Source organism: Streptopelia decaocto (assembly GCF_964273445.1).
Source record: "Streptopelia decaocto genome assembly, chromosome: 2".
NCBI lineage: Eukaryota > Metazoa > Chordata > Aves > Columbiformes > Columbidae > Streptopelia > Streptopelia decaocto.
The window spans coordinates 124,210,585-124,235,867 of NC_138655.1; the positions used below are offsets into that span (position 1 = coordinate 124,210,585).

The 25,283-nt window shown below is 35.3% G+C and overlaps 1 protein-coding gene across 2 annotated transcripts in view; it reads left to right on the plus strand.

Annotated features, from left to right (window-relative positions):
* ZNF385D (zinc finger protein 385D) overlaps positions 1–25,283 on the plus strand; it is a 422,677-nt gene that overhangs the window by 331,967 nt on the left and 65,427 nt on the right. The window lies entirely within an intron of this gene.

Consider the following 25,283-nt stretch of genomic DNA (forward strand, 5'->3'; position numbering starts at 1 on the left):
ATGCATGCTTTGTAGTAAGCATTAAACATCTGCTAAAAGTACGCTGTGAAATGAAGTCCAGCTGACTTCAGTAGGACAACTCATGTGCCTACGTGTAGTTGTAGGAGAAAGTTGTCAACTAACATAAGTGATCACTTAAGAAAAAAAAAAAAAATCCACCTCAACAAAACCTAAACAACACCATAGCTTGGAAAAAAAGAGCTAACTAAATTTATCTCCTTTTCTGATCACCTGTCTTGACTATTTGATCTTCCTTTGCCCACATTTCTAATTTTATTATTTGATCCGGGTAGTGACAGTGTCTGTTAATAAAGTCAAATCTTGCAAAGGAATTCTCTCTTTCTCTTTCCTCTCGTTTAATGCAGATGGCTGAGTGATAATCCAGCTTGCCTTTAGAGAAATGTTGGGCAGCATTTTTATGTACTCACAGGACTTGAATTCCATTATGATACATTGTAAAAATATTTCCAAATATGCTAACCAGAAATTATTGTTTGACTTAAATAGCAACAGTAGCAATATTCTTCTGAAAACCATGAGATGAATGTTCATCATGGAGTCCTTATTTGTTGGGTTTTACCTTGGTTTTTTTTCCATCTCTATAAAGGAAATATACCACTGAATTGATACATAGCTCAACTGTATGAAGTTGTCAGGATTCAAAAAATACTGCTCCAGTAAAAGAACAGTGAAAGTTTTTTTGGAGGATAAAGATGCAATATAGCCCCACAGGGATTTTACTATGGTTCTGATTTTCATGAGGAAAAAAGCAGGACCAGAGGACTTATATCCTGTTTAGGTTATGCTTGATATGTAGGACAAATGATTAAAGTATCCATTTGTAAGCACCTAGGGGATAATAAGGTGATAAGAAACAGCCAACATGAATTTGTCAAGAACAAATCACGTCAAACCAATCTAATTCTCTCCTTTGAAAGGGTAATTGGTCTAATGGATAATAGGGAATAAATAGATGTGATATGTTTTGGCTTTAATAAGAGTTGATACAGTCCTATGTGACAGCCTTGTAAAGTAAGGGAATATGGTCCAGATGAAATTGTTAAAGTTGGTTACATAGCAGGTTGAAAAACTGTACTGAGAGCAGCTGCTGATGATTTCCAGTCAAAACAAAAGATCACCACAAGTCTAGATCTGCAGGAGTCTGTTCCATGCTTGCTGCTACTCTAAATTTTTGTTAGCAATGTACCTGTCAGAAAAGAGAGTACATATACCAGGTTTGTGGATGACACATAGATGGATGGTGGCAGGCGGTTGATGGAAGGTGGCAAGTTCAAGATGGCAGTCCAAAATTATCTTCACCAGGTGGAAAAAATAGTCTGTAATTCTGACAACTGGAGTAAATAAAAGCACAAGCTATTATGGTTAGACTGGAAAAATTAAATGCAGAAGTAGTAAAATGAGAAATGTCTGACTTTATGGGCAAAAAGGAATAAAAAGGAATTATAGTGAATCACAATCCAAATATACATCAATAATTACTAATGGAAAAAAAAAAAACCACAACAAACAAACACTAATGGTATCATATTTTTTCCCCCAAGAGTGTTACCTTTATCAATAGACAGGTAAGTATTCCACAGTATTTGAAATTGGCGGTGCCTCAGGTGAAGAATTATTTACAGCAGTGGTCCTCACACTTTAACAAAAGCATAATTAGGTGCTGAATTTAAAGGACATCCACTGGTATAACAAGATGTGAAAACATTTCACTGAGCTAGGGAAAGCAGAAATAACTGGTTAGATGTACAGTGGAAAATATAGTATATGAAAGGAGGTTAATAAAGTAACAGTGACCAACTGATTTTTGTGTACTTTGGTTTTGATAAAAGAATGAATTTGATTAATTCTTCAGCTTAATTTGTTTCAATTTTTTGTTGCTGTTGTTGCAATATTTGATGAAAGAATTCTATCTATAATGGTAGATGAAGTTCTGGAAGGAAACACATGAGGACAGCTGTGGGCTCCTTGTCAGCAGGGTCTTAAGGAAAGAGACACTTGTTTCTGAGGATGGGCAGGAAACACTGAGTGTAGTCCTGGAGCTGAGAGATTATATGACCATCTAACTTACAAACCTGTTTCTGTGTTTTGGAAGAGGTGATAGAGATTTCAGTTCTTGTCTATGACAATTCATGGTCACACCTGGCTGGTGGCCTCTGTTTTCAAAGAGAGAGGAACTTTCAAAAATTGTTCCATTAAGAACCAGGAAAGGCTGATATTGCTAACTGCTTTCAAATCTGTTATTTTTCAACTTTCAGAGATATGCTTAAGTGGTGGTTGAAGCTACGTGTACTATTTGCCTCAATCTCTGTTCTGTGTGTGGCTATAACTATGTGTTCTTATTCTTTGCATGTTTTGTTGTGCCTCCAATTACAGGTTGGATTTAGATTTAGATTTCCAATTAACCTTTAGATTTAGAACCCTGCTTTGACATAAAACCAACAATTTCTGCTTGAATTGTAATGCACAGCTTTCTTAATCAAAGTCACTTGTTGAAGGTATTGTTAACCATCAAGCACATTTATCTATTATCTCAGGGCAATTTTACTTCTGGTCTTTCCAGACCAATGCATCTGAACTTTGTGAAGTCATCAGCCTGATTCTTTAAGGAGATTCTCTTTTGCAAACATACACAGATGCTCATCATCCCCTTATATATGTATATGTAATATATATCTGCTACTTCTTCCTAATAGTGTACTTTCCTATACTATGGAGTTCAGTGCAAGCAGAAACAAATGCTGATTTCAGTTGTGGAATTGCACATGCCATTCATTTGAGATCAGAATGTGAGTCAGAATGGAAATACACTCATAGGTCAAGACTTTTTCAGATATATTGGTTTATAGTATTCACTGGAAAAAAATAGCAAGTAATGACAGAAAGTGATTAGTGCAGAGATTTCCATGGGATATCTGGCATTTGTATCAACACATTATGGAAACAATGAATTGTTAAAAAAATAATGCAAGATATGTGGTTTTTTGGCATTCCAAAAGTCTAATCAAATAGCACAGAATATTTTGCACCTACATTGCATAGATGACAAATTTGAAAAAAATCTAGTATTTTTTCTACCCAGTTGGACATTCAGTGGAGTCTGTTTTTATACACCTAGCCTGGACATTTTAGAAGCATTACCTCCTCTTTCCTAAATGACAGTTTTAAAAGGCTTGAGTATGAATTGCAGTCAGGTCCTGGGCAGGTCTGGTCTGTCCCATACTAGAGAACTTAAACTATTTTTTTTTTTTGACTGTCTATTGTATTTTGAAAGATTTTTTTTTTTTATTTTTTTTTACTTCAGTTCTGTCTTCTGTTACATGTTGTTTCACTCTGAGATGTTTGTAAGTAACCTTTTTCACACAGGAAATAAGTAACTTCAGTTACAAAATCCAGAATAGTCTGTTGAACACTAGTAAAGAATTTTCACATAACCTATAGTTGTTTAAAGCATTTCTAAAATGCTTAATAGAAAGCATACATAATCTCATCATGATGTATAAAGTATTTTTTTCCATAAGGTTCACCTTCTATATAGTACTTTTATGCACCTATACAACCTAGAATCAGAAATGATTCATGTCTGACACGACACCTCATTTAGCTTCTGACTGCCTTTGGAGGTGTTGAGCTGATGACCTTTTCACCATTGCCTACAAACCAAACATTTCAAGTGATCCTCAGTAACTGCTGTTAAGTGGTTTCTCAGTAGTATGCAAGCTATGGAGCTTTCTATGCGAACTCTTCACTACTCCTCTCTCCTCACTGGTAGTGAAAGTAATCTATTCTGTCTAGAAAATTGGTGCTGTTTCAGAACATGGACCAGCCCAGAGGTATCAGGCTCACAGGTCATTGCCTGAGGACAGAAAGGCAGCAGGAAAGAAGGAAATTTTTAATTTATTGATCTTTAAGAAAGCATGCTCTTAATGTCAGCAGGTTACTCAGTCTCTTTCTGGTGAGGAGAGATGGAGTGCCTTGGTGTCCACTGTGTTCATACTAAAAGACTTATACTTTCCTCTCAAAATTCTCTCTCCAGCCACATTCAACAATGGCAGTTGAAGAGAGAGTGTCTAAATCAAGCACTGGAACAGGCTGCCCAGGGAAGTGGTTGAGTCACTATCCCTGGAGCCATTTAAAAGACGTGTAGATGTGATGGTTAGGGACATGGTTTAGTGGTGGATTTAGTAGTTAGGTTAACATTTGGACTCAATGATTTTAAGGGTGTTTTCCGACCTAAATGATTATATTCTCTAAATCCAGGAGAAAGTAAAGTCTAATGCTTCCATCTGCCTGGTCCCTGCAAAAGCAGAGGTTATGGATAAATGCCTGATATTTACATCAACTAAACATCAGAGTCAGTATAGGAACATGATCCTGGAGAGATTAGAATATTCATCTTATCAGCAGCTGTTGTGATGCTACAATTTATGGATTATGTAAAACTTAGAATTTATTCACATTTGTCAACTCCTGCTTCCTACCTCTGCTCATCCTACCAGGTTGTTTAATTTTCAAAGCACTCACTTTTTTTGATAAAACAAGTCAATTGTGCATAAGGTTTGACACCTTTTGAAAATTACTTGAGTTTACTAGAAATGATCTGTGAATAGGCAATGGCTCTCTCTGATAGTCCTGTTTATAATTTGCAAAAGATTAATGACCAGTATTCAGACTGAGGAGTATGGAGACAAATTATTTTAAACGTTTTCTGCTGCTTCTGGCGGTGAATTGAATGGTTGCAGTATTTGCCCTTTTAGGACTAACTTTTAACTTCTGCTTGGGTGTAGATGATCTCAGAACTGCAAAGAGCAGAAGGCGGCGAGAAAGGCATAGGTGAGAGTAGTTAATAAGAGAGAAAGTCTGAAATAAAAGCAACCTCCCTCCTGTGTTTGACCATATCAATGCTTGTTACTGTCAGAGGTTTTCCTTCTTGCAGGACTTATTAAATTAGATTATAAGAGTGTACCAAAACCCATGACATTGGGAGGCAAGAAGCAGAGCTAAATGTCATGTGATAGGCCCAAGATTTTCCAAAATCTGCTTTCAGTCTCAGGAGAGTGCCCAGTGTAGATGATCTGTCACTCACTAATATGACTTCCAGGGAAATTACATGTGTATTTCCTTTTTTTTTTTTTTTTTAATAAGTTGGGTCCTATACATACATTCTTGGGGTTACAAGAGTTCCAGAAAGATTTTGTGCCTGGTGGAGAGTGGGGGAACATGAGAATGAAATTTAAGTGCTGAAGTTGGGCAGGTAGTGGCTAACTGGACTTTTTTTCCTGTCTTTGGCTGGAATTGTGGGAATGAAGACAATGCTTAGTGGTTTTGAACTGTGCATTGAAATATACCATTTTATACATGAGGGAATTGGTACACACAGGGAAAAATATAAACAGTATAAAAGGGAGGAAAGTTGTCTCTCTTCCAATTGTCTCACATTCCATTCGTGGAAAAGACTGCCTGTTTCAACTGCAAGGAGAGAAACCTCTGTTTTATCACTTCTTACCCTACACTTACTTGTATTTGAGGCATTTTTTTTTTCTGTCAGCTTCCTCAGTCAACGTAGGAAGTAAATCAGTCAACTCTAATAAACAACTGAAATTTATGAACAACTGTGATGGGGACTTTTTACAGAAACTACTTTCCATAAGTGAGTCATCACCTAAAAGGAAAGATAAATTGTAAACTCGTAGCTGTGCAGTCTTCATCTAGCTTTGCTTGGTCTGTTGTTATTTCTTCCTTATAGATTTATTTTTTAAAAATAAGAATTTATAAAATAGAGAATCTTAGATTCTGGATTATTAATAATAGGTGCAAAATATTGTCTGCTTTCAGTCACCAATCAGTGACTCCTTGCTCACTTTCTTAGGCACATATGAGGACATAAGGAAGAACTGGGAGAGGAGGTACAGGCAGGGCTATGTGTCAAAATCTGCTCCACCGAAAGAACACATTAGTAAAGAAAATGTGCAGTTTTGTGTGTTGTAGAAAGATCTCCATCAAAATGACTTAAATTATCTAAACTGTATTTTTTTATCAAAAAAGATTTCCTAATTTCTTAAAAAAAAAAAAAGAATCAAAAAAACCCACATCTACTTGGCTGTGTTTGATTATATTCTATTCCAACAGCCAGAAAATCTTTTAAAATAATCTTACATGAACTCTGCAAACTTTTTTTTCCCCTCTCTGTTTAGGGTCAGTAAAATTGCACTCCTTGGGGGGATATATCCTTCTTTGCTGTACCTGTGGAGCCACCTCTTGTAGAAATTACAATATTTCCTTTTGTGAGAATTACTATTAAACATAACTGCCCCTGATGTAAACAAATTCCACTTCAGAACCTCCAGGCCTGACTTTTTCAGCTCCCTGGTTCTTTTATCACTCCTCACATGTCTTTTACAGTCTCTGGAGATATTGCTGTTCTGTGTATTTACTCACATCACAGCTAACAGCTGGGAGTCTGATCATCTGAAGGAGTTGAAGTGCAACCCAGTATCTGCTTTTAAAAGCTTTATATAGGAATAAAAAAAGCACGTATTTGAACAATACATTTGAGGGTGTGTTGCCCCCACTTGTGCTTTTTTTTTTTAAATCTCAATTGAAAATGAAGTCTTCAAAGGTTTAAAATGGCCAAAGGGAACTGACTTCTTTTCAAAAAAAAATCCAATATGGCACTAACCCCCATGGCCTTTAAAAGCTTGATTATGATTTCAAAACATGTATTCAAACTGAGGCAATGCTCCACTGGTAGACCATATGGATACTTTAATATACATAGTTGTTTGATGAGCTGATCTCAAACTGTGATTTTAAAAATACAAGGGTTTATTCTGTTTGGGTTTTATGTGGGTCTCGTATTGTGGTAGAATAACTGTAGATACAGATGCATAGTACATGTACTGAATTCATTTATGTTAGCTCTTTTTATATGGGCATACATGTTTCTTTTTATTCTTTAGAAAGGAGACTTTAGAAGGTAGTCTCTGAACAGGTTTTCTCCTTTCCCCAGCATAGCCTATTTTCTCTGCATCAGTGGACTTGTCATGATAATCAACTTTTTTGTCCCAACCATCAATCACTCCTGATTACAGCTGGGGAAAAGTTCTGTTCTGTTGATCAGCCCATCAGTGCACATAATGTTACACCTGGAGACAAGTGAAAATCATCGCTTGATGGGAGAATCACTTGCCTTCGAGCCTTTTGTCTGAAGTATTTTAATTTACATTTAGAGTCTTATTGCAATTGTCAGTGCTTGCTTTGATTTTATTATTTCTTTGACAAAAATAATAAGTTCAGTTGATCTTTCCTACATGATTAGAAGCATGCTTCTCTATTTCAAATAACATCTTACATTGTAACTTTTTCAATTCATTTTATAAATATTGTGATAATTATCATTATATAAATTAAAAATTAAATGATTATGTGGTACTTCACTAGGAGGAACTTAGTATACACCAGCTCAGAATTTTTGCAAAAGTGATTTTGTTGGCTTTTAATCAGATACTTGAGTAATGTTTAGTATTCCATTTATATGAAATGGCTGTGTAGCAAACTTGAGAGCAATGAAATAATTAAAAATTAAAGGCATCTTTCCTTTCTTGAAAGGAAATATGGCTTCTATTGTGATCATTAGTGAATAACACACTTCTGAAAATAGGGGCATTTTACATATCTAAAGCCCAGCATTTTTCCTTCCTTTTAATAAAGATGTTTTTCAGTTGTCACAAGAATGGTGGAACTTCAGCTTCAGTAAATGCTTTATATTTTGCTATATAACTTAGATATGACTATTACTTAGTTGTTAGGATGACCTGATGCAGTTTAATTGAACTGTTCTTTTTCTTCCCACAGTGACTTTTTTATTTCAGGTATCTTTTTAGATTATCATTGTCACAAATTTTTCCTTTCACAAATCAAAAAACATAGCATATAAGTAGACTGTAAACCTGATACTTCAAGGGCTACAGAATTAAGTGTAAATGAAGAAGAAAGTAAATGTGAGAGTATGGGGAAATAAAGATTTGATTAGCAATCATGTTTTTACATAAAAGGTTTAATTAGCAGTAGTTCATTTTCCTGTTCCTGCTGGCCATTTTCAGGACAGTGATTTATTGCTTTTTTGCAGTGAGCCATGCCACCAAATAGAAGAAGTTATGTTTTCATTAGATGCAGACACTTCAGCATTATTATCTCTCACCTCAGTCTGCACAGCAATAAAAAACATGTCCAAATGTCATAATTTAATAGGCCAATGATATATACAGTGATTTAAAAACTATGGAATATTCACAGAGATGCTTTGTTTTGCTTCTTCTTAAATTGATTATAAAAGCACTAAATTCCAAATCAAATAATCACTGAAACAGCCTCACTCCTTATGTTCTGTCTGCTTGAATACTTTGTTTGCCAAATACGGAATTTCATCACTTGTATAGAAGTTGTTCTTCCAAAGTGACAACTTGTTTATTTTTATGGTTTAGTAATTAATGTGAGTATACTGCATAATTTTTATCTGAGATACCATCCCGAAGGTTCTCACCACTTATTATTTTAATGACATAATAGATTTTTCTTTTGTTGTTGAATAGAGATATTTGATGGTTCTTCACTAATACAATTTTAGTCAAATAGCCCACCACAAGGTACCTGTCATTGCTTGTCAATTTATGCTCTAACATGATTTTCGTACCAGAATCTTATGTAGTGATAAACAGTTATGGTAAAATTAATGTATAAGGTAAACACATTCAGAGAAGCAACAGTAAGTAAAAATGTCTGAAGATGTCAGAAAACAGGGATTGTATACAAGCAATTAACATCTTGGACACTGGAGGAATTAATATTTTTACTGCTTTTAACATTATTTTATTCCATATAATTTTTTTTTTCTAAAATTATTTTACATGACTAATTTGCATCTCTTTAGTGCTTGAAAAGGCTGTAGGAATTAAACTTCCTTCACAGGCCAGCTAAGAAAACGTACATCATGTAGTTACAGGATGGAAAATTTTTAATAAAATGCACTAAAATTGTGTGGCACCATTTTGCTATTCTTCTGGAGTCTGAGCCCCATGTCTCAATTAGTGAGACAGGCCTTACTAGCAACACAAGCCAACAGGGCATGAGATGCAGATGAAAGTCTGCAATCTTAGTAGGCTTAATAGCTTGTCCTGTGTTAAATTAGTGCTGTTGTAGTTGGTGTTGCCACTGAAACAATTTTCAAGAACTAAGGAGAGAACCGATATTAAGGAGAGGAAAGAAACAAATGCAATAGCATTCAGCAGCAAGGATCATAAGGAGTGGGGACTGCAGCAAGAAAGAAAATGTTTTGCTACAGACTCTTTTCTAAAATAGATTGGGTTGTATTAATGGTCACCACTTGGTCATTTCTCTCTCATAGAGTTGATTGCATTTGCCCAAGCAGGGATTCAGTAGTTAAGACACATTTAAACCTAAGCCACAAGTTCTGCCATCCTTCCAAGAAGAATCTAGTTTTTTATTATGCATGTTCCGCACAAATTGAAGGAATTGTAAGGAAGAAGAATTCCTATGGAGTGGAAGATGTGCATTTCACACTTGAGAAAAGTTTGTTATAACGTTGTCTAGGCTAATAAGATGAGAAAGATGATTTATTAGACTCACATCATGAGGGAAAACCAATGTAGAGTTTTCACTGCTATGTGTGACTGTGTCTGCTGTTTCCAGCTGGAAAAGAAGTATAGTTTCAGGTGATGAGAAGCTGAAATTTGTGTGTATTTTACCCGTGCTGCACAGTCTTTAAATTGGCAGCACTGCCAGCCTAATGATCAAAAGCAAAATTCCTTATTGAAAAGTTCTTGCCTAAACTACTAAAGTAAATTCTGAATTGATTTATTCTCTCTCCAAATCCCATAGAAAATGAGTGAAATTAATCAAGGGCAAATCAATCTTTTCAAAATGTTAGCACTAAGAAAAAGTACTCATTTGCTCTGATGACTCTTATTAACTGATTTTTCTGTTCTATTGTAACCATTTTGAGGATGAATATTCAGTTGTTCTGTGATGGCTGTTTAGCTGCAGACATTAGTCCATGCTACAAGTCAGAACAAAAGGCAAGATCCCAAGAGAAAAGGGGCTCAGCATTTTTGTCATCTTGCTCACTGAGTGTCCATTGATATAGATGAACAACTATTAGTCGTAAGATACACTGGAAATCATTTCTCATTTCTCATGAAACAAGTTATTGGTATGGTCTGAGTTATTCTGCAATAATTATCTTAAAAAGAGTAGAGGTGCTGTTTAATTGGTAATATACTTTGAACCTGGAGAATACTATGACTTATTTATTCAAGGAGCCTACAGCTAAATATCTGTGTGGTATACAGTGCTTTACAGATGTGTAAGATGAGATCCTTTCTCTAGAGAGGTTATTTTCTAATAAATCAGAAATGAAACAAGAATATTAGGTAGGGAGAACAGCAGATCGGCAAATGAATTAATGGAAAAATACTTTCTGAAACGCATTTTAAATATTTCTTGAAAGAGAGAGGGTTTCACAACAAGTAGGAACGTGAGTCAACTTATTAGAAAACATGTTAGAACAGTTCATATCAAGCCTGTAAGGGTAAATAATTCTGTATTTACAGAATACAGAATTTTTGTGTAATAATTCTGTATTTTCAGAATTTGTAGTTTATGGTATAAATGGTTTGAGTAGGTGTGTTGTTCTAAAGCATGCGAGAGAGCGAAAACTGTGTCAGAGAGGAAGCAAATAAACAATATTGAATAACAGGTATGATGATGCAGAATAGGAGATCAATATGTGGAGACTCTGAGTCTGTCATAGTTCATTATTAACATTTGGGATATAGTAAGAGAAAAGACATGATCTGAGAAATGGAAATTATCAGGTGACAAACACTAGGAGGAAAGTCAGAGCCATCCAGGAGCTGTTCATACTGAATGACCATGAAGATATTGGTTGAAAGCAACGGAGAAGTCATCCCAAAGAGAGTGTATCAAAGTCCAAAGAGTAGAAAGCTCAAAGACAGAATCCTGAAATACATTAGTCTAGGCAGTGCAAGTCTTGGTTTTCAAATAGGAGGAGATTTGTCATCCAGACATTCTCCAGCTGGGGTTACTTAGGATTCAGGTCTTTAAAGGCAGCCCTAATTAGTATTACTTTTTTCCCCTCACTACTTAAGACTATATAAAAAAAGATGGCTGAAGTCTATCAAGTAGCTCTTTTTCTGGTATTTGCAGTAAGGAATAATGACAGATACACTTCTAGAATGGTTTAAATGGGTAGCTACTTTAAATAGCAGGGTTTTTTTTGGTGGCTTTTATGTTGTTGTTTTTTTTGTTTGTTTAATTAACAGATATTAGATGTTATATCTCTCATAAGATATATTCAAAAGATGCTGATTTCCATATTCCCTGAATGGGAAAATGAAGGCTGATGATATTTATCTACTTTTCCCCTCAATGTGCTGCTCTCCACCCCCTACCAATTTCCTCATGCTGTCGGTTTGGTGATTTATTATGGCTGCTCCTGACATGAAACAGGTAACTGAGTAGTAAGAGATTGATGGTGAGGAGGTATAGCCACTAAAAGTAATTGGACTATGAATTTTAATTCAAGTCTTGAAATTTTTTGTTGTTGCAGTCAGAAGAATATCTGTGTTTTGCAGGCATAACTCCTTTTTTTCTATAAAAAAAGAAGTCCCACTGATACTAAATATGCATTTTAATTGAGCACTGACATAACAAACTGGTGGGCTTGAACTGTAGATTAGAAGCCAGGACTTCGGTTGACTGGGGGTCTAACAGAGGGTCATTGCCTTTCAGTGTGCTATTTACAGAAACATGAATTTTATTTAGGAAAAGGTGTGGGCTTTTAGTTTTTTCCCTGCAAGATGTTCTGGTATGTGCAAAGGCGCAGTTTCAAACTGATAAGTGATAAGTTGGCCCTTGAGGCCCTTGTCTGAGGAGAAGCATAATTCTTATAATTCTCTTTTATCAGCACCACAGAAGATAAATCAAGAGGCTGATGATCTTATTACCATCAAATCTTGAGTCATTTTCTGAAATTCTTGCTCTGTAGATAACCACATATTCAGGCCTACTCATAAAGGTGCCAGTTGCCAGTTCTGTGTGACAAGGTCATCCTTATTTTCAGTTTGTTTAAAAAACAGTAGTGGACTCCACCCCTTTTTAGAGATGTGACTGATTTAAATGAGGAGAAGGAGATGGGACTATGTAGCCATGTGGAGGAAAGATTAATATGTAGTAAATAAATTCTGTTGCTGGTTCCTGTGGTAGTAAACCGTGCAGTCAAGAGACCACCAGGACCTATGCTGTGGTCTGTTTGATCAGGTAAAGAAGGTAGGGGCTTTCTCCTGTAAAACATTAGGGGGTTTTAGACCCCAATTTGTGAACCTGCAGAAGTCACAGACATATTTGACTGACTGAATGGCATGTTTGCACTCGACTGAATAAATGGTTTGGCTATAGATTTAATCCATTGTTAGCAGACAACTGCTTGTGCTTCTACCATATTTGAACTAGTAAACCCTTTGGCTTAGTTTGAAAGCTCCCGATTGTATTTCTGGCTAGCTGTCTGCCTGAAGAAACCTATTAGATTTACTGTGTATAAGCCTGAAGGTGCTAATACATCTTAAAACTCTTAGCTGGAAGTAAATATCTGCTTTGTATTTGGAATGCAATAAAATGTATTTTTTGGGAGACTGAAGGGCAAAAATGTTGAGGCTGAAACTGTATCTGTAAGGTAAAACTGCAGAAGTTCTGAATTAAAGATTAAAGCCTCCACCCTCTATACAGAGAAAGTATTGGAAAGAATTAGAACTTAAATCTTGTCTGTGCTTGGTAGGATTCTGGGTGCTAAAGCTAGTTGTCCTAACCTTGGCCTAATTGTCCTATTCCTCTGTAAATGCCTTTGCAACAGACCTGCAAGCTGTCAGATGTCACACACTGCATATGAAATTCATGCATCTGTCTGGACAGCCTTTGGGATCTCATTTTGAGAGTGAAATTTCTTGAAGTTCACTGTCTTCAGTAGAGCTCCTCATAGTATCTGAGATCCTAATCTTACCCTTTCTTTGAGGTACAGTCACAGTGTTCTACAGTTCAAAATTCTTATTACTTGGTAAATGTGTGCATCATTAAGTGTTGATCATTTATCCAGTTTGTTATTTGGCTGGCAGAGTAGGTAGCACGTGGGGGCATTTCTCCCAGAGCTGGGAGTGGGGACCTCATGAGGCTCTGATGAGAAGGGAAGGTATGGTCACAGGGGCAATATGGTACCAGCCATTAGGGCCACCATGAACTCTCAAAGACAGCAAGATGTCCTGGGAGAGTTAGTGGCTCTTCTCAGGCAGACCTACGTGACTTTATCATAATCTTGATAGGTCATAGCAATTTACACCTGCAAGTACTTGCTTTTACAGCCACAGCTTTTGCTGTCAGCTATTGCCCTTCCATATGCACTGTTTGAACTTGCACCCATAAGGTTCTTTTAAGGTAGGGTTCTTGGGTTTTCTGTCTGTCTAAGATTCATTGATGTTGGAATAACTGCCACTATGGAAATGATTTAGAGTATAAAGCACTGTATTTGGGAGATAAATTGAATTCTTCTATTTATTTTTATTACATTTTGGTTGTATTTTTATAATGAGATGGACTCAGATGTAATTTGCCTCCAGGATCAAAAATAGGAAATTACTCTAAAATGGAAAGATAGTCACATAGATTCAGTTGAGACTGAGAGCTATAAAGGTTATCTGCCACCTTCTGATGTTTTATTCCCTAGATATCATTATGTAGTGTTTCTGATATATGCTGTGGCTTTATATCTGTCCATAAACTGCTGCACAGATTATATGCAACTCAGTAAAAAAAGCAGGACAACGGATTATATCTCTCTGACAAAAATGTGAGTCTTTGTTAGCTTTATAGCTGGATGTCTGCTGGATATATATATCAAGTGTACTCAACACTGGAAACCTTTCCATCTAATATTTCTGGTGAAGTTGCAGCTTGCATGTGGTATGTGTGTAGCTATATATACATGCACACACGCACACATTTCACAAACGGATCTGCTGTAATATAAAAGAAACAGGAAATTGTTCCTGTGCAGATCACTCAAATGGTGTGGTCTCTAGCAGTATTAAGTAAAGACTAGTAAAGAAAGAACAGAGAAAAAAGTCATTTCCATTGGAGTGATATAGTTCTGGGTGTTCTCAGTTTTAATTTTGTCAGTGTTTTGTAGAGTGTATGTATGTATGACATACAAGTAGCAGCTGAGTATGAGTACATAGCACCAACCAAGATGATGTAGAGTTACCCAAACAAATGCTACAGTGAGGGTAGACAAGTAGTGTATTCCAAGTTGCATATAACACACTTTTGTGATTAAACCATGTTGGTTTTTTTTTTCCTCAGTTGATGTGTTTCTTTACATTTTGTTTTGTTGGCTCACTCAAAAGCTGTCCATCAATCTTTAAATTCTTTCCACTGGGTCCAAGTGGAGCATCACACTTGCTTTCAATTGCCAGTCTAAGCTGAAATAAATGTCAGCATTTCTGTTGACTTAAGTGGCACCAGGATTTCATCCACATAATCTAAACTTAACATGCTGTTTTGTTTGGGTTTTGTTTGTTTGTTTGGTTGTTTTTGGTTTTTTTGTTTGTTTGGGGGTTTTTAGGTTTGTTTTTTTTTTTTTGTTTTTTCCTCTCAGCGAAGAGGTCCTTGCTATTTCCAAAGGGCAATGAAAACATCATGGTTCATTGTTTCTAGATTTTTATGTATAATGAATTCATAGGAGTGAATACTGAAACAGTTGCAAAGCTCCTGCCAAAATACTATTTCTTTATGAGAGAAGTAATGAAGTATATTAGCTACACTCAAAAAATAACTTCCAAATCAATATGCAAGAAGTTGATCGATAATATGCATGCAGGAAAGTAGAGGAACACATAGAGCATTTGAATAAATGAACTGAAGAAAGCTGTTTTCCAACAGGTTTTCTCAAGTAATTTGCTAACTTCCTATCGTGGGTGATTTCAACATGGGTGATTGCAATGGAGCTTGGACTATTGAAGTGAATAGCTCATTCTTGAAGATCTTTTTTTGTTTTTAACACATTGAATTAGCTCATTACTGCTGAATATGTAGTGGAAAATAGCATGTTTACACTGTAATAATATAAAAATTACTTACCAGTAACAGAATAAGGAACAATTTGCAAAAGCTAATCATATTTGTGCACTTGTCTGCAAAAAGTAAATTGTTAATACATACCCAAGGGAAAAAGCACTTACTGGTTAAAGCAATTTAATAGTAGTGTTATAAATAATAAATTAAATAACTTTTTTGAGGATTCATTTTTAAAAGTCTTGAGGATATGAACATGAAAGCCTAACTGTCCCATATTGCTGCTTCACCTGTCCTTAGTGATGGGTGAGCTCCAGAAAGAATGCTGGAGCTTGTTGTGCCCAAATCAGTGTCAAACTGTCCATGCACCCCAAATGTACAACACCAGCTTAGAAACCTACTAGGAGATTTCCTTAGTGAGAGTTCTGTCTTCATTTAGCTAGAAGTTTTCAGTAGGATGTCAAGTTTGGTGTGCTGCAAGGCATACTGAGGCATACCAAGAACTATCACAGCAGTGAGACGTCATGAGTGTAAACAGAGAGCTTTTCACAATTTCAGTTCATGATTGGAAGTGAAGTTAAAGGTTCTTGTTTTCATTTTATTCAAAGAGGATTCAGAAATCCCTACAACTTTTTGCAGAAGCCAGTTTTCCAGAATTAATTTTGTAGGGACCATGTTAGCTTTTCCTTAGCCCTACTTGATCTCATTGTGCTGTATTTGTATGTCCCATGTGCAGACTTTCTTAGGAGATTCTTTTTACCACCAATGCTATGTGCAAACTTGCAGTGTTTCTCTCCTGACATTTTTTTCAGAAGTCTAGACAGGAATGCTTGGTTCTGAACTTGCATCTCAATACAAAACTTCGAAAGGGGCTTCAGTGTGTTGTTTAAGAACAGTATACTTTTATGTGTCTGCTGATGGAAATGGAATGTTAAATTAATTAGTTTTGAAGGACAGAAGGAAGAGGAATCTTGAATATTCTTCTTTATTCATTGGGCTATTTTACTATCTCTGGATAGTATTATCTCTTCTTGGTTAGTGATGTCATGAAGTGTCCATGGCTACAATTTTATAAAAAGGAAACAAAAAGTTTTTCATTTCATACAAGTGTTTTGTGAATGAAGTCAGCATTTCTTCAGGTATTAAAGTCATGCCTGCAATGTTACATTAACCTTCCATTATTGAACTACAGTGCTTCTTAATCACTTCAGGAACATTTGGTGGGCATGGATGGAAGACTGTTAAATGTTACTGCCTTGATTGTACTAATTTACATATATCACATCTCTGTTATTCTTAATTCTGAGACATGAGAAGTTTGTTGTTTTTTGTTTGGTTGTTTTTTTCCTTTCATTTGAGTTACAGTTACTATAGATTGATAGGAATCAGCACTGAGCAATAACAAGAGGAAGAACAGCATAAAACTAATAAAGAACAATAAATATGTTAATAAATATTGTGAATAGGTATGAAGGGATTTGCCTGCTCTGAAGAGTTTGGAGTCTCAGTATTAGATTTCAGTACTGTTTTGAAATTTCACTCTTTCAATAATCTCTGCTCAAGCAAATCTAAAACATTAAATGATGTCTTAGGTTTTAAAATCAGAAAAGGGCTCTTATACCTTTCCAGTTTGACCTTTTTTATATTACACACCATACAATTTCATATACCTGTTACAGATTCGAACCTCATAGCCTGTGCTTGACTGAAGATGAGAAATGTGAAAGCCATTGTGACTGAACCTGAAATATAGAGCATCTCATAGGCACTGATCCTGTAATACTTCAGCATATAAAATGTCCTGTTGATTTCAGATGGTCTACTCTTATCCAGTAAGGTTTTTTAGAATTGCAACTGGTTTCTTATAGCCTCAGTAAGTATTTGGTTTTGGTCAACAGAAAAAAAACCAGATTTTCAGATTTCATTGTAATGCAAGGTAGAGGGAATGAAGGTTTGTAGGAAAGGAGACAAAATATAACTGCAGTGTAAACAGTAAGTATTGTTAGAACATTCTCATTAAGTTTTGTGTATTGCTTTGTATCCTTGACCATGGTTTATTACATAGATCCTAATGGATAGCTTACAGAAGTGAAAGATGCTGACCTGTCAGTTTTGTACTGGAAGATATCTTTGCCTGTTCTGTGTTGAAGGTATTACAACAACCTACTTGTGTTAGTAAATAAACCCCATTTTTCAGTCCACACAACTTTTGGAATAACTTAATCTATCCACATATATGTATTACTTTAAGTACAAACAATCAATTTTATAGCTAACATGCATTGCAAGTAGGTCTGTGTGCACTATGTATATCTAAAAGAGGTTATTCAAAGTACTAAGGCTGTGACCCTGCAGTAGTTGGTAGAACTTCTGTACCAGCGAACCTTGTAAGTATATACAGCATCTAGGGGACTTTACTGAGGCGTTGAATGCGTTACACAGTCACCCAAGAATGACTGAAAGCAAGACAATAGAAACAAAAGTATGTAAAGGAATAAATGTAACTGTGTTGTAGACTGATCTATGTACAAGTTTTCCTATGCTTCACAAACCTCTGTTCCTTCTGGATATTTTGATTGTTTTTCTCAAGATGTTTTCTTCTTGGCTAATCATTTAGATAAAACTAGTTTTTGATGCAAATTTGCTTCCATACTCTGCCACTAGCTTTTATCACCACTTAGGCATGTATTTTCTTTTAATATTAATTCCTGATCATATTTTACATATACTTAGAACCTTCTACAAGAAGGCTGGAGACTTAACCTCAGAAGCACCTAACTACAGCCATGTCCACATAAGACAGAACTGTAATCAGGAAATTTGAGCATTTATGTTTCTCATTGATGGGTTTTCCATTTTTGCTTATGGGTAGGAGCTGATCTAAAGAACACAGGAAACATTTATATTAAAATAACTATTGAAATAAAAATTGAAAATCCAAAAAGATACATTTATGTAAATGTATATTTGAGTAAAAGAATCAGAAAATCAAATCAACATTTTTCTGAAGGCAAACTTGAAATTTGGAAAACCTCTAATAGCTATCGTATTAAAAACTGTAATTCCAAAAAAAAAAAAAAAAAAAGTATTATCACTCTGCTTAAGAGCACAGAGAAAATATCTCCATGTACTCTCTTTTGAGGTTTTGTACATACAAGTTGTATTAACTTGTTTGTAACTTCAAATATAAAGGTCAAATTGTACTGAATTAATAGGAATTTAAATATACACTTTTTAAGCTTTTCCTCTTTTCTGTAATATTTTTTGTAGTATCTTTGTGTCTAGCTTACCACTATTCTTCCCCGATGCTTTGATTCAGTCAAAAAAATTGGAAACTCACAGTTCAATGAGATTTCTATTATGAATGTAAGCAGACAAAAATGGTTTCCTGGGCAGCAGAAACCAGGTGAAAATACTAAAATGAGCTATGCTGAACCCACCCACTCAACTTTCTTTAGTTACGAGTTCACAAGCTGAATGTAGAGAAAATTGAGTTTTTTATGGTCAGCGTACAGTTTCTAAATGAACAGAGTTTCTGGGTAGGTAAGTGTATGTGTACACTCTTGAATCTCATTAGCTGGCATGTACTGTGACAAACTGAGATTCAAAAAGGTGTTGGCTACATATCCATCACTGTTATTTTTTAGATTACATCAGAAAAGACTGAACTTTTCAACACTATTCAGAAAATGACTGTCTCTAAAGCAGTTATTTTAAATTCAACACATCCATATGCAAACGTGCATAACCTGAAGATGGAACTACATTTACATTATTAAACTCGTTATGAAGTAAATCACAACATATTGTATCATGGTGAACTTTTTGTTGTTGTTGTTTCATGTATTTGTGATTGTATGTCAGCTTCCACTTTTAGGATTACCATTATTGACATATTATTCAAAAGGTGTTAATTCTCACATATCTTTTATTCATTGTGGTTTTGTCTACTGCTAGTGGAAGAAAGCTGGGGTACATTTCTACAAAATTATAATGGCATATATAATTTGTTCACGTTCTCATTTCAAAATATGACAGTTACAAATTCAAAACTGGAAGCATTTGTGTTGTGTTAACTAAGCTGAATAAATACATGGTTTATTTTATCATATGAGTAGCATGTAGTGATGTGTGTAGATTAACCTTCTGTCTCATTCTAAGATTAATCACTTGGTTAATCTGAGTGAAAAAAAATCAAACTAGTTTAATATTTTCTTGAAACTCTAACTACAATAAGATTTACCATGGAGAAAATAAATGATGCTGCCAATAATACAGTATAAGTAATATTAAATGTTGAAGTTAGTTTCATTGGTTATAGTAGTTTTCAAAAGAGCACGTTAAATCTCCACATCAAAAGAGTTCCCCAAAAAGTAGCCATTATTACTATGGAAGTCAGTATGTAAAATCTTCCAGAGACCAGAACTTGATAACCTTGTCAGAGTGAGTTTAAAACTGACATGCATTAACAGTAAAAAGGATAAAACAGATGGCAAAACAAGTAGACTATTTATTCAATTTCAACATGTGATGAATTTATGTTGTGCTGCATGAAGTACTGGTGTCCTTAAAAGAAAAACGCCAGGTATGGCAAGAGATCAATTACTATCTTCCCTTCATATATATTTTGATGCTGTATGTGTCTATGTGGAATGCAGTTTGAAGTGTGTTATATCTAGGCAGTTACTTAATGCCACTGTCAATGGCAGCCTACAATACAAGCAGATGCATGGTCATAAAGATACTGTGTTATGAGACAAGCAATTTTAAGTAGGAAATTTTGACCTTTTGCATCTGACCAGGGTAAAATTGTTTTTCCTTTGTATAATGAAAATATTTGATTTTATTATAGGATGGATGATTTTACCATAAGAATGGGGTCGATGCCAACCTCTCACAATGTGATGCAGGCTCTTGCCAGGTGCAGTCACTCACCATTATATAAATGGCTCTGGAAGAAGCCCAAGCATGGGGAGTGGGATGGAGCAGCACTGTTAATACAGAGGAGCTAGCGAGCTCAGAAAGTATCCATTCACTCTGATCCTTGAGTCTCAGGCTACATTCATAAGTGTATTGAATAATTGCTTTATGAAGGAGAAAATTAAATACCTGGAAATTAACATGCTGGGACATTTATTCTGCCATAATAACAGAATTTATTATTTTTTTCTACAGAAAGGTCCTTTTTTGGTACTTGCACTGTTACTGTACATTTGGATCTAGGAAACAGGGCATATTGATCAGTCATACTTTAGGGGGCAAAAGCCTTCTCTCAGAGCATATCTGAAAGAAGTCATATTACACATGTCCTTGGCATTTTATACCACAGTTAAATCTAAGTCCATAATGTAATTAGATCTCTGGCTCTGTATTACAGAGTTGTGCTGAGATAGAGTGCACAAAAAATTGAAATGACACAATTCAGAAGATAAACCTAAGCTTAGCAGAAGGAAGAAATGACGACAGGCAACATCTATCTGCACTATAATTGACTGCAGATTGAGTTCATATGTATCAGGCAGAATCAGGATACTCTTCTTGTTCAATATGAAACATGTCATTGTGTTGACATCACCTTTAAAAATTACATTCTAAGTCTTCACTTAATATACTATTCTGCAAAGGCTTGCCCAGATACTTTGCTTGTTTTTCTCATGTACCGGGAGTCTGTGAAGCTCTTCTGAAATCCATGGAGTTCTCCTGTTTCCTAGAAAGTAAGCACAGGACTGGTGAGTAGTCCTGAATTCCCTGTGTGTATTCACTTGACAAACAAAACAGTAAGCCTTGTAAGAAATTGCTTTTGAAATTTTAAAATAGCCTCAAATAAAGACTTACCTATTAAATAGACTAAATACATCTAATTGCAATCTTATTCTCATTTTATCTGTGGCTCACAGTAAACGCCCTGCCCTGAGCAGAACCAACTGTTGAGCATCTCAAGGCTTCTTAAATTTTCTGTAAACTTCTCCAACTTGATTAGTGAAGAAGTTCCATAGACATCACTTCAGGTTATGTAAATATCACATACCTGGTAGTGTACAGATGTCTCAGTTGCATATTGCAACCTTGCTCAGTAATGTTATTGCTGACTGGCCAGCTGACTAGTCAGTCAGCTTCGACTGGCTACTTTAGAGTCATCAGAAAAAAGATAGGATGCTTATTCTGAAAATAAAAAGGTCTTTTGGTTTCCATCACTTTCTTGTGTACTTAGAACATCTGTAAAATTATATTTCAAGTACCTATTGACAGCTAAACTTTAGGAAAATATTCTGTACTCAGCGATTAAGACAATGTGTAGGATTGTTAACTAATAAACAACTTTCCTCACCTCACCAAAGGACAGAAGCCCTCTTGACTTATGTAGTTGTCTGTTACTGTTTTCCCAGCTCACTGACAGTATTAGTTTGAACCTGGAAACTCTTTTTGTTTGTTTGTTTTTAGAGCTTTTTACTCTGGAGGATCCTGACTCTTGACATCAATTGCTGATGTATTAGCCAAAATTGATGTTCTTGTACTGGGAATAACAGCAGAGGTGACAATGGCATCCAGCAGCTGGTTAAAGCAGAAACTTGACATAGTCTACTGAAAATTCAGACAGACAAAAAGGCCTTTTCAGCACTCTCGGCCCTTGTTTGGGGATTTAGGAGGGTGCAGACAGACTGCAACCTTGCTACTAATTGGCCAGATGGCAGCATGGAGCACTCTCCATAATGGACATCTTTCAAAATGTATTTTCAAACAAGAAATACATAAAGGAGGATAGTTGGATTGAATTTTTGTGAGGAAAAATGAGTGAAACATATTTAGTACACTTTTTTTTTTTTTTTTTTAAGTTCTTGTCTTTGAGCTGGCTTTTATTATGAAGGTATTGCCTAGAAAAAATGACTGAGACAGGAAAACAAGATTGCTAATATGAGGTGGACTAGGAGGGATAAGAAAAGGATGGAAGATGCAGTGCTGTTAAGTTGAAAACCCTCTGAGAAAAGGAGGAGACCCTTTTTTGTCCCAATACACAAAATTAAGCACATTGTTTTTGTTGAACCCATGCCTAAAAATGTGAGAAGATGTATGATTTACTGAAGTACATTAGTCAGGCAGGCAAACTTATTTTGATTTCCATGTAGATAAGATGGCTGTAACTGTAAGAGAATACTGTCTGGATTGTTTAAAATATTTTATCTTTCTCATAATATTTTACACTTTGCAATTTTCTTGGTAATATGTTGTCCTTATCATAGTTGTGGTACAATATTATTGTTGTGGTACAATTATTATTAGATACATGGAAGCAGGGGAAACTGTTTTGCATAAGAGGTGCTTAAACTGACTTGTACTGATCAAAGAGACAGGACTTCATTAAAAATAACTTTGAAAAGTTATTTACTATTTAGAAACCTTGCCATTTCCTTGAAGTAATTCTCATAGACCAGGGTTTATTTACATATAATTTACAGTATCAGAGCCCTCAAAATTCAATTGAGGATCCTTGAGTTTTCAACTTCAGATACGCAGAAATAATCTACCTTTTACTTTGTTGTTAGACATATTTTCCAAGAATGGATATAGTTTCTTAAAGTTCACTGTAATGTTGCACCAGCAATATTTGACATGTTTCTTACCTTTCCTCACTGACTGGGCCACATGTTAGCTGACAGTGATTTGTCTTCACAGTGCTAGGCTTAATTCTGTGTATCAAACATAGAAACTGTGGTGTGAGAAGTAAACTTGGAAACAGTGATAAAAGAAAGCTTTCTTAAGGTATTCTTCTAATGTGTTCTTTTGTAATCATAAAAAGAAACAGAATTTAATATTAAAGCATTCTTAGGATAGCTGATTGACTATGATTAAGAGTTGTTCCCTAGTAATAGGGAATTTTTCCTTTAGGATTGCCCTGAATCTCTTTCATTTGAGAGAATATCTGATTTTAGATCAAGCAGCTGCTTCTCAAAGGGGACTGGCTTCTATCAAGATCAGCAATTATAAATGTCAATACGCGTTTACAAAACCTGGAAAGGGAAATCCTCCCTTGATTCTCATGGGCTTCTGTAGATGCAGGGTTTCACCTGTAAGCTCTGCTCACTGTCTGAGCACAAGTTTGAGCACAACTTGGTCAGGTAATATAAAAACATGTGTATGTTGTGTTCTTGGATTTTGCAGCTGTTGAACTCTGAAGTGTTCCAGAAGTAGACCTCTTCTACTTGTAAAGTTCAGCATAGGCTAATTTGGAGCCATTTAAATGCTTAGGAGCAATCGATCAGTTATGCTGAAGCAAGCTCAGGTGGTTTCATATCCCCACAAAGGATGAAGTTTTAAAGTTTGAAATTAAAAAAGGCATAAAGATCTTTATATAGAGGCTCGGTAAACTGGCAGTGTTCCATGGGAAGTTAGTAATGGACAACTTTGCATAGCAGCCATCATACTTGTAAATTTGAGCAATGTATTTCTACTTTGGAGTAATTTAATTCACTAATTTCTGTACAGGGTCTCATTGTATAATCTCTATGCATCCAAAATTGTACTTGAGTTGAGGTTTGTGGAGCTGTAGCTGCGAGAATTTGGAGGGAAGAGAACTCTGGATGCAGGAAACATAAACCTGAGGTGCTCTGTCAACGATTCTGTGAAGAAAATTGAGCTGTGTATCAAACTAATTTCAACATTTGTGATTTAGTATTAAGGACCATGTTCTGACTACCTTTCCGATATTTGAAGAATGACACTATTAGTTAAGGAAAACAAGTGCAGTCAGACTCTGGAGCTGACTGATAATTAAATTTAACTAGAAACTGTAAAAATAATTGACATGATAGCAACATGAAGATGTGCTGTATAATGTCATTTTTAATGCATCATTGTAACTTGATGCTGGTCTTTCAGTTGAACAATAATTAACATCTCTTGACTGTTTGTATTTGGCTTACAGTATGTCTCAATGTTATGTGTTGGGAATTCTAAAAGGTGCATGATTGTACGGTTTCTGTTCGAGTTGTTTCTAATTAATAACTTCACTGTCCAGTGTTCTTTCAATAAGGGTACCTAATAAAACATTTACATTATTTTAGGTATAAAGAAACTGGCTTTTGAACTAAACTGAATGATGCATCTCAAAATACAACAAAAGCGTATGCATGTGTGTATATCTGTGCATGTATGCACATAGACATATATATGATTATTGATTTAGACAAGGTCTCTCATTTCTTACCTACTCACATTGAGCTTCTTAAATCTCAGGCATCTGGGAGGAATCATGACTTTTCATGAAAACTGAAAGTCATCTTGAGATGAATTAAGATAAACTCCTACTGTGATATCAACTAAAACTTCCACTCTCCCCAAAATTCAGCACATTAAATAATGGTCTAATGACTAAAAAAATGCTAGATAATGCAGGACTCTTCTACCTGTATGAGTGGCTCAGCAAGTTGAGTGACTGTGTCATTGTATCCCCTTGATCCTTTGAGTTTGTAGCCACTAAATTACATACGTGGTTTTTTTTCTTCTTCTGATACCAGAATAGAAAGCATTTACCTTTCTTTTTTATTCTAAGGATCTGCTGTTCTTTCATGCCAGAAACAAAATAATGACCTTTGTGGGTCCTTGGGCTGATCCAGCATAGTTGCTTTTCACTTGTTCAATTCTGTAGTAGCTAGATTTTCACTATTTTTCTAGAGCCTTAATTATTTGTCTTTCAAGCAAGAAAGAAGTTGCTTTCAATAAAGTTTGAAGTTCAGCAATAAAAATCTAAGGAATTTTCCAGGTTGTTACCTTATTAACTGGAAGACTATCTTATTTACAAGAGTTTAGATAATTAGAAAAGCGAGAAACTCTGAATATTCATACTCATTCCAGTGGCTTTGTATGAGGTTTAATCTTATACTTCAAATACTATTCTTAACATATATTTGCAACATAAATTAAATGAAGAAAAGTTGGTATTAACTCAAGATAATAAAGATACTTTCAGAGTAAGACACAAATCTTAATAGCAATGGACATATGAATCTATGTTAGCTTAATCATATCAAGTAGCCAAAATATATTTGGGACTGTGACAGGATTTATGTGAGCTTTCTCCTTTCAAAGGATGCTCCTGGCTTTGAATTTCAAAT